The sequence below is a fragment of the Myotis lucifugus genome, unplaced genomic scaffold, assembly GCF_000147115.1.
Source record: "Myotis lucifugus unplaced genomic scaffold, Myoluc2.0 scaffold_175, whole genome shotgun sequence".
NCBI lineage: Eukaryota > Metazoa > Chordata > Mammalia > Chiroptera > Vespertilionidae > Myotis > Myotis lucifugus.
In genome coordinates this window covers 155,892-166,540 of record NW_005871223.1, presented here as the reverse complement: position 1 = coordinate 166,540, position 10,649 = coordinate 155,892, and the positions used below count along the sequence as shown (strand labels likewise).

Genomic DNA, 10,649 nt, shown 5'->3' with positions numbered 1-10,649 from the left:
GCACATACCTGGGTTTCAGGTTTGAGCCTGGGTCAGGACATGTACAGAAGGAAACCCATCAATGTTTCTCTCACACTGATCTCTCTCTCTCTCTCTCTCTCTCTCTCTCTCTCTCTCTCTCTCTCCCTTCCTCTCTCAAAGTATGTCCTTAGGTGAGGATTTAGAAAGAATAGGAAATATAGGTTCATATATCAGTTTGTCCAACCAAAGCATGAGCACCCTATGCATCTACAGCACTTCAGTCACCAGGTCCCTAGTGACTGAAATCCCAGCAGAGCGAGGTGACCTGCATCCTGGCTGGGAAGTACATCCAGTACCAATTAGTGGACATCTCCCAATGGCCCATGGGATGATATGGGAGCCTTGGACAACCCAAGGCCACACCACCTGGGATTGTCAATGGGGATCAGTACTGTGGGGATTAGACGCCCTTAGGGGAGGCTGTGGAACAAAGTATGCTGTGGGAGTTCCTGAAAGGCCTGAGCCAAGCCCACCCAGACAACGGCACTCTATCATATTTCCCCAGCCCCCAGTCTCACGGGCCAGGAAGAACCTGTGACCTGCTCCCTGTTATTCCCAACCTTCGGACCTTGGAGCCCTAACCGGAAACTCAAGCCTCTCCTCCTCCTTCCTCTAACTGTAGACCCTCTCCTCATTCAGAGGCAACATTCCTTACCCAGTAGTCTCAGAAACTGTCTTAAGCAACAGTCCAAGTGCTGGCTGTCTCAGCCTGACTCTGGAGCTGCTCATTGCCTGGCACTGGCTGATGGTCACCTTTGTTGGTTCCACTAGCCAGGGCTCTGCCAAAAGCCCCGAAACCCCCAACCCAGGAGCACCCTAGAGACAATTAAATATTCCATTCCATTGGCAAAAAAAAAAAAAAGAATAGGAAATCTAGCTCTCTCTATTGTTAAACTATCTGTTTCTGCTACTGATTTGAAGCTTAAAAGTTTGTATTTGTGAATACTTTTAATTTGTCTTGGAATTCCTAAATGACAGGGCAGGGGAAAATGTTAGACCCTGTTGACACCAACACCTGCTACCATACCACTACTTTACAGAATGAAGAATGAATGAATGAATTGTTAACATAAGAAAACATTCAAGCCTATAAAGAATTTTGTGAGTTTATTTGAGCCAAACTATTGACAATTGCTGGGAGGTAGAAGCACTATCTCAATACATTTAATGTATTTAATGCTCTGGAGAATGGCAGTTTTTTACCTTGTTTTATACATTACAATCAAAAAAGGAGATGTAAATGGGTTACATGGACTCCATTGGTGTTAGATTAGGGAGGTGGGAGAAAACGAAGTAGGGAAACCTCTGGGATTGGATAAAAAAGTAAAATGATAGACACATATTTCTTCTACTTAGGTGGGTGCAGGATAGTTAACAGTCAACAATTAACTCAATAACAATGAGGGGATTTGTGGTCTCCACAGAGTGGTGCCTGTGGTTTGAAATTCCAATATGTTATGGTAGATGCAAAAAGACAACAGGCTCAGTTAAGGTAAAGATTGACCTGTGTCAGGGAAGATACTGGCCTAGAACATGACTACCCACCATAACTGCTTTTAGTTAAAGTTTAATTTCAGACCATCCTTTGTGGTTACTTTAGGTCTTTGAGTTTGCAAGACTGCCATGCAGGCCTTCCCTGAGCTAGTGGGTTTGCATGTGGCCCCTTTTCGTCCACAGAACTTAAGAATTAATACACCCTACAAAGGGAAAGCCACTGGCCCCAAACCTCACAACTGGTTAGAATTTTTTGTGTTGATAACATGGTGTCTTCTGTAATGAATAAAGGGAAAAAATTATACAACTATTAAAAACTACAAGCTGACATTTTATGATAATTAAGGCAAATGAAAGAAATTTGCTCCCAGTCTTGACTGTACCAACTCCCCAGCTCTCCTGCCACCACGCTGGGAGAACTCCTAACTGCTTGTCTTTCTTCTTGCCCTGCTCCCATCCATTCTACACATAGGCAATCAATCTAAAGGCTCTTTTTAAGTAAAAATGTATGGTGCAAGAGCTCTTAATAATATTTTCTTCTGCAGTGCCCTTTTCTTTTCCTTCATAGCACTCTCCACAATTGCGATTGTATATTTTATTTGTTCAGTGTCTAGCTCTGCTGGACAAACTCCAGGATAATAGAGATGATGAAGTTTTTGTTTGTCCCTGTATCCCTGGTACCTGCGCACTCAGTTAATATCTGGTTGAATAAATTACTGCCATTGGTTAGTCTCATAATAGCACTGAAGTCAACAACTTAAAGAGTTTTTATAGCAAAAATCACTGGGGAATTTGCTGCAGGTAGGCAGGGAACAGAGATGGGGAGATACTCTAATAATCCAGAGAATGGAGGAAACAAAGGGTTTCTCTGCCTGGGGTTGTTCTCTAGGTGCTGGCAGAAATGCTGGCTTGAATGCTCTCTGCCCTGAAATTCCTTACATCATAGTGTCACCTGACATTCAGATCAAAAGTAGACTCTGCTCTGTGTTTGCTGATGCTCACATGGGGCACAAGTCAAGGTTCCTTTGAACTGCAGTGAGCTGTATTATAAGAGATCAGCTTGCAAAGTCCATCAAGATAACAGCAGGTGACATCTGTTGGGTACCTATTGTTACAAAGTGCTTTGTCTGTATTAACCCATTTAATCCTCCCCATCACCCAATTAGATATGGGCTCTTTAGCCTCAATTTGGAGTAGAGAAAATTAAGGCTCAGAGAGATTAAGTAACTTGCCTAAACTCACGCAGCTGGTAAGCAATCAAACTGGAATATGGACATACTGCAGAGTGCATGCCCTTTCACCACGTTACATGATGCATCATTATTGGTGTTTGGCTTTCACATGTTTTGATCACAGTAATGCTATTTACTTGTAACAAATAAGGATGAACAGGATATAGGGATGCAGGATGCTTGGTGGATATAGGACAGAACTATGCTTTAAAACTGCTTTTACCACCTTCACAAAATGTTAGAAGGGGACAGAAACCTAGAGATCATCCAGACCCTCACTACTCAGTGTGGTCCATGGACCAGCAGCATAACCTGGGAGCTTGTTAGAATATAGCCTCTCAGGCCACACCCCTACTGACTCAGAATTTGCATTTTAACACAATCCCAGGTGATTTGGATACAGTTCAAGTTTGAGAAGCTCTGGTGTAGACCAGGAGTTCTCAACCCACTTGCCCCCTTAGAAATGCCTGGGGAGTTTTAAAGCTACCAGGAGTTTGAATCCCTGGCAGTAGGGCTGAGCTTGTATTCTTTTTAAAGCTTTCCAGGAGACTCCAACGTGCAGTTGGAGTTGAGAACCACTGATCTAGTTGTGGACGGAAAAAAAAGGCCACATGCTAACCTGACAAGCTCAGGGAAGGCCTGCATGGCAGTCTTGCAAACTCAAAGATCTAAAGTAACCACAAAGGATGGTCTGAAATTAAAACTTTAACTAAAAGCAGTTATGGTGGGTAGTCATGTCTTAAGCCATTATTTTCCTTCACAAGGTCAATTTTTACCTTTACTGAGCCTATTGGCTTTTTGCATCGAAGATAACATGCCTATGAAACATCAGAGTAACTTGTAACTTCCCTTATTTTTTCCTGACCCTTGGGCACAATCAAATGCGCCTGGATGGCAGGACAGGAGACCATAAATTCCTTCATTGTTATTGTTATCATGTTAATTGTTGAATGTTAACTATCCTGTACCACCTAAGTAATGTGTCTATCATTTTATTTTTTATCCAATCCCAGAGGCTTCCCACTTTGATTTCTCCCGCCTCCCTAATCTATCACCAATGGATGTCATGTAATCCACTTACGTCTCCTCCTTTGATTGTATATATAAAACAAGATGAAAAACTGCCAATCTCCAGAGCATTATCCCAATCCAAAGAGATTCTGCTTCCCGGCAATTGTCAACAGTTTGACTCAAATAAACTCACAAAAATTCTTTATAGGTTTGAATGTTTTTACATTAACATAGTCCAACCCGCTGCCTTATTTGTATAAACACAAATGCAGTGACTTACCAAGTGTAGTGAAAAGAGTGTGGCCTTTAGAGATTAAACAGGTAAAGACTGGATCCTGATTCTGCCACTTATTAGCAGTGAGGCCATAGGCAAATCACTATTCTCAGTGGGCCTATTTTCACATTTATAAAAGGGAGATAATCACACCCACTTATGGTAAATGGGAACATAGGCCCCTTCCCATGCTCCCAACTCCCCCTCCCACCCTGTGGGAAATCTAGTGAAAGTCATCTGTAATCAGGCTGTGAAACCTTGGGAACTTGGCCACAAGAAAGGCCAAAGAGAAACTGCTTCTAGATGGGAGCCTGGATTGTAAACTGCTAGTGTTTTTATCTTACACAGGCCCGTCCCCTCCCCCTGCATGCCCTGTTCTCTGTTCTCTGTACTCTGTAAAACCTTGTGTTGGGAAAGTCAGGGTGGCAGTGAAACAATAGCACCAGCTGGATAGGACTTAGTGGTTCAACGTCACTGGTGGCAGTCTATGCAGCAATAAACTTCACCAGTTTGGCCTCCACCAGTGTGCATGTAAGGCCTAAAAAACCCATGTCTTTCGCAGCCAATCCTCTGGGTTATTGCTTTGGGAATTCAAGAACAATATGTTGAGGTTTTCTGGGACCGCAGCACTTTGCATAACAGAGGGTCACTGTAAGAATTTCATATAAAATAACAGAGGCAGAACATTTGCACACAGTCGGACCCTGATAAGTGGCAACTATTCTGACTTGCCCAACTCAGATCAGTTGGGGCAGCAGATGGCTGTTGGAGGAGTAAAGCCTGACGCATCACAATACCAATCCCAGTATGTTCTACGTGTGTAGAGCCAATGAATTGACATAGCTTTTGTTAAAATGCTAATGAAAAGATGTGGGGAGAAAAATGGCAGCTGAACAGGCAACAATGTCATGTACCTCCTCCTAGGGCCAGGCCAGAAAAGCAACAAAATTGGAGAACATCTACCCTGAATTAAAAAAATTAGACAGAGCTAAGGAGACAATTTTCAATAAGGAAGGGCAGAAGATGCCTAGAGAATGCCACTTGCCAGCCATAACCACTGTGCCCCTGCAGTGAATGGCATGGTACCTCCCAATGGGCCCCCAGAGGTCTGCAGGGAGCACAGGCCAGCAGAGTGAGCTCCCACACCACGTCTCCTCACCAGCCCACTGCATCCTATGATCTGCCTCCAAGACCCTGCAGTGAGTGCAAGCCAAGGGGAACCCTGTGCCCCACCCCCACCCTGGACCTCCAAAGCGTGCTGCTAGCCAAGAGTCACCCAGAGCCCACTCCACCCCCAGCCCTGGGACCTGCTATCGGGGTGACCTGGAGCAACCCAAAGCATGGCCCAATCTGGGTCACAGGGGAGCTCTGACCCAGAGCTGTGACCCAGTGCAACCCAGGCCTGCTCCACCCTGGACCCCAGGGCAGTCCTCCTGGAGCCATCCAGGGCAACCCAACACGCATGTCACCCCAGGCAACAGGGGAGCATGGACTGAGCACCAGGGCAACCTGCTCCCACCCCACACTGAGGACAGGCTAACTAGAGCAACTCAGTATGTGTCTCACTCTGGGCTACAAGAAAGCGAGGACTGTGCGACCCAGAGCAACCCACATCTACTCCACCCCAGCCCAGGGTCTTGCTCCTGGGGCAACCTGGAGTAACCCAGCACATGCCCCACTCAGGCCACAGAGGAGCTCTGACTGTGCAACCCAGAGCAACCTGCACCCATTTTTCCCTGGCCCCTGGAAAAGTACTGCAGGGCCTACCTGGAGCAAACAAGTACATGACTCACTCTGGGCCATAGGAAAGTGCTGCTGGGGATACCCAGAGCAAACCAGTGTGCCCAAGAAGGGGCCACAGGACCATGCTAGAAGTGCACTGCCAGAGGGTGCTGGGGCCACACAGCAAATTGCATGCAAGAGGGCTCTGGGTCCTCACAGGGACTCGCACATAAGAAGAACTGTGCATGCACTCCCACCACCCCAAGAATCTGAAGCAAACAACTGAGGGACCAGATCCATGGGAGAAGGGAATACAACTTAGAGCAGATACAATAAAGGCATGAGACTCAAGGCGGACCCAGCATCTGGGCTAATGATTTCCAGACCCTTGCCCTAATAGGGTCTTCAACTTTTCAAACCCTAAGCAGGGTGGCCAGGGCCAGAAAGAGACAGCAAAATGGGGAGACAAAGAAACAACCACCCAAGGAAAGAAAAGGAGGCATCATCAGAAAATGAACTAAATGAAACAGAGGCATGCAATATGTCAGAAAAACAATTCAGAGTAAGGGCCATAGAATTCATAAACCAGATGAATGAGAAAATCAACAACTTATGTAAGAATCAGGAGGAGATCAAAACTGATATAGCTACAATAAAAAACACAATGGAAGGTTTCAACAATAGAATAGAAGAAGCGGAGGACCAAATTTGTGAAGATAGGTTAGCAAAACACACCCAATCTGAACATCAATTGGAGAAAAAAATCATAAAGCAGAAAGAGAGCCTAAGGGAGTTTTGAGACAACATGAAATGAAGTAACATATGTATAATAGGGGTGCCAAAAGGACAAGAAGAGGAGCAAGGATTAGAAAAACTACTTAAAGAAATAATGACAGAAAACTTCCCTGATTTGGAGAAATAAAAAAGTCACACAAGCACAGAGAGTCCCAAACAAGATGAACCCAAAATAATCCACACCAAAACGTACTTACAATGGCAAATGTAAATGACAAAGACAGAATCTTAAAGGCTGCAAGAGAAAGTCAGAAAGTTATGTACAAAGGATCTCCCATTACATTATCAAATGATTTCTCAACAGAAACATAACAGGCCATAAGGGAATGGAATGAAGTATACAAAATGATGCAAAGCAAGGGACTGAATCCAAGAAAACTCTATCCAGCAAGATTATCATTCACTATCGAAGAGGAAATCAGGAGCTTTACAAATAAAACAAGGCTAAGGGAGTTTATCACTACCAAACCAGCAATGCAAAAAATGCTAAAGAGACTGTTGTAAAAAGAAGAAATAGAAAGGAAAGAAGGAACACAGGCATAAAGAATAAAAATGGCTACAAGCAAGTACCTATTGATACTAACTTTAAATGTAAATGGACTAAATGCTCCAATAAAATGACATAGAGTGGCTGAATGGATAAGAAAACATGACCCATATTTATGCTGTCTACAAGAGACCCACTTCAGAACAAGGAACTCACACAGACTGAAAGTGAAGAGATGGAAAAATATTTTTCAGGCAAATGAAAATGAAATAAAAGCTGGGGTAAGCAATACTTACATCTGACAAAATAGACCTCAAAGTGAAGGCCATAACAAGAGACAAGGAAGGCCATTTCATAATACTGAAGGGGTCGATACAACAAGAGGATATAACTCTGGTAAACATATATGCACTCAATGCAGGAGCACCCAAATACATAAAAAAAAATACTTCTGGAAGACATCAAGGGAGAGATCAATAACAATACTGTCATAATAGGGGACTTTAATACTCCACTGACCACTGGATAAATCCTCTAAACAAAGATTCGGCAAAGAAACAGCAATCCTAAATGACTCACTAGATCAGATAGACTTAATTGACATCTTCAGAACATTCCACCCCAAAGCCACAGAATATACATTCTTCCCAAGTGCACATGGGACATTTTCAAAGATAGACCACATATTGGGACACAGGCAAGGTCTCTTCAAATTCAAGAAGATTGAAATCATATCAAGCATCTTCTCAAATCACAATAGCATAATATTAGAAATAAACTACAATAAAAACAATCAAAAAAGTAAAACACTTGGAGGCTAAATAGAATGCTATTAAACAATGATTGTGTTACCAAAGAGATCAAAGAAGAAATAAAAAACATCCTGGAAACAAATGACAATGAAAACACAACAATTCAAAATCTATGGGACATAGTGAAAGCACTCCTGAGAGGGAAGTTCATAGCATTACAGGTCTACCTCAAAAAACAAGAAAAAAAATGGTAATAAATTATCTAACTCTACAAGTTAAAGAATTAGAAAGAGAACAACAAGAAGAGCCCAGAGTGAGCAGATGAAAGGAAATAAAGATCAGAGTGGAAATAAATGACATATAGACCAAAAGAAAAACACAATACAAAAGATCAATGAAATCAAAAGCTGGTTCTTTGAATGGATAAACAAGATTGATGAACCTCTACCATGCTCACCAAGAAGCAGAGAGAGAGGACCCAAATAAGCAAAATCAGAAATGAAAGAGGCAAAATACAACAGACCTGACAGAAATACAAAGGATTGTAAAAAAAAATACTATGAACAACTCTATTCCAACAAACTGGCCAACTAAGAAAAAATGGACATATTCCTAGAAAAATATGACCTTCCTAAACTCAATCAGGAAGCATTAAAAAATTTGAATAGGCTGATAACTATGGAGGATTTTGAAGCAGTCTTCAAGAAACGTCCAGCAAACAAAAGCCTTGGGCCAGACAGCTTCACATGGGGAGTTTTACCAAACATTTAAAGAACTATAACCTATCCTCTTCAGACTATTTCAAAAAATTCGAGAGGAAGGCACACTTTCAAGCTCTTTCTATGAAGCCAGCATTACCCTAATCCCAAAACCAGATAAAGACACTACAAAGAAAGAGAATTACAGACCAATATCTCTAATGAACATAAATGCTAAAATCCTCAACAAAATCCTAGCAAATTGGATCCAGCATTACATTAGAAAGATCATACACCATGACCAAGTGGGATTTATTCTGGGGTGCAAGGATGGTACAATAACTGCAAATCAATAAACATGATACATCACATAAAAAAATGAGAGATAAAAATCAAATAATCATATCAATTGATGCAGAAAAAGCACTTGACATAATTCAACACCCTTTCTTGATAAAAACTCTCAGCAAAGTGGAAATAGAGGAATCATATCTCAACATAATAAAAGCCTTATATGACAAACCTATAGCCAATATTATACAAAAGAGGCAAAAACTAAAACCATTTCCCCTAAGAACAGGAACAAAACAGGGATGCCCACTCTCACCACTCCTGTTCAACATAGTACTGGAAGTGCTAGCCATAGCGACCAGACAAGAAAAATAAATAAAAGGCATCCAAATTGGAAAAAAAAAGAGCTAAAACTGTCATTATTTGCAGAAGATATCATCTATTTATATAAAAACCCTGGGTGTAACGACCCATCGTGACTGAGGCTCAACCAACTGGATGTCAGTCCTGTAGTCAGCACTGGGTTGCCATGGCGACCTTCATAGCCGCTGCCACATGCTGTGGTATAAAACACAGTGTGCAAGTGATCAGAAGTGCAGGAATCACCTCCATGCCACCCCGCAACTTCCATCAGTCCCACTGGCCCTGAGGCGCCCTCCTCGAGCTGTTTCTGGTGAGGGCGAGGTTTGAGGGAGGAACCCACCATCGGAGCATGGAGGCATATCTTTATAAAGTTTTAATACATTATTATATTAGAGGTCGTGGTGATACTGTTTTACCCACAGCATCTACAGGAATTCCTGCAAATTTACTTCTTGGTGGAAGAACCTTTCATTCCCAATATAAATTACCAATTCCATTAAATGAAACTCAATTTCTAGACTTGATATAAACAGTGAAGTTGCTAAAATTATTAAAAAGGCCCAACTTCTCATTATTGATGAATGCACCATGGCATCCGGCCATGCTATAAACACCATAGACAGATTAATAAGAGAAAATATGAATTTGAATGTTGTATTTGGTGGGAAAGTTCTCCTTCTTTTTTTTTTTTTTTAAATATATTTTATTGATATTTTACAGAGAGGAAAGGAGAGAGATAGAGAGTTAGAAACATCGATGAGAGAGAAACATCGTTCAGAAAGTTTTCTCTTATAATAAATATGAGATCAGAGGATTCTGCTTATAGTGAATGGTTAGTAAAACTTGAAGATTGCAAACTTCATAGCAGTTTTTATTTAGGAATGGATATTATTGAAATCCCCCATGAAATGATTTATAATGGATCTATTATTGAAGCTACCTTTGGAAATAGTATATCTATAGATAATATTAAAAATATATCTATACATGCAATTCTTTGTCCAAAAAATGAGCACGTTCAAAAATTAGATGAAGAAATTTTGGATATACTTGATGGAGATTTTCACACATATTTGAGTGATGATTCCATTGATTCAACAGTTGGTGCTGAAAAGGAAAATTTTGCCGTCGAATTTCTTAGTATTATTACTCCTTTGGGAATTCCGTGTCATAAATTAAAATTGAAAGTGGGTGCAATCATCATGCTATTGAGAAATCTTAATAGTAAATGGGGGTCTTTGTAATGGTACCAGATTTATTATCAAAAGATTACGACCTAACATTATTGAAGCTGAAGTATTACCAGGATCTCCAGAGGGAGAGGTTGTTCTGATTCTAAGAATTGATTTGTCCCCATCTGACACTGGCCTCCCATTTAAATTAATTTGAAGACAGTTTCCTGTGATGCCAGCGTTTGCGATGACTATTAATAAATCACAAGGACAAACTCTAGACCAGTGGTGGCGAACCTTTTGAGCTCGGCGTGTCAGCATTTTGAAAAACCCTAAC

The 10,649-nt window shown here is 41.5% G+C and overlaps 1 pseudogene; it reads left to right on the top strand.

Annotated features, from left to right (window-relative positions):
- The first annotated feature begins 211 nt into the window (after positions 1 to 211).
- LOC111827493 lies at positions 212 to 602 on the top strand (annotated as a pseudogene).
- The last annotated feature ends 10,047 nt before the right edge of the window (positions 603 to 10,649 follow it).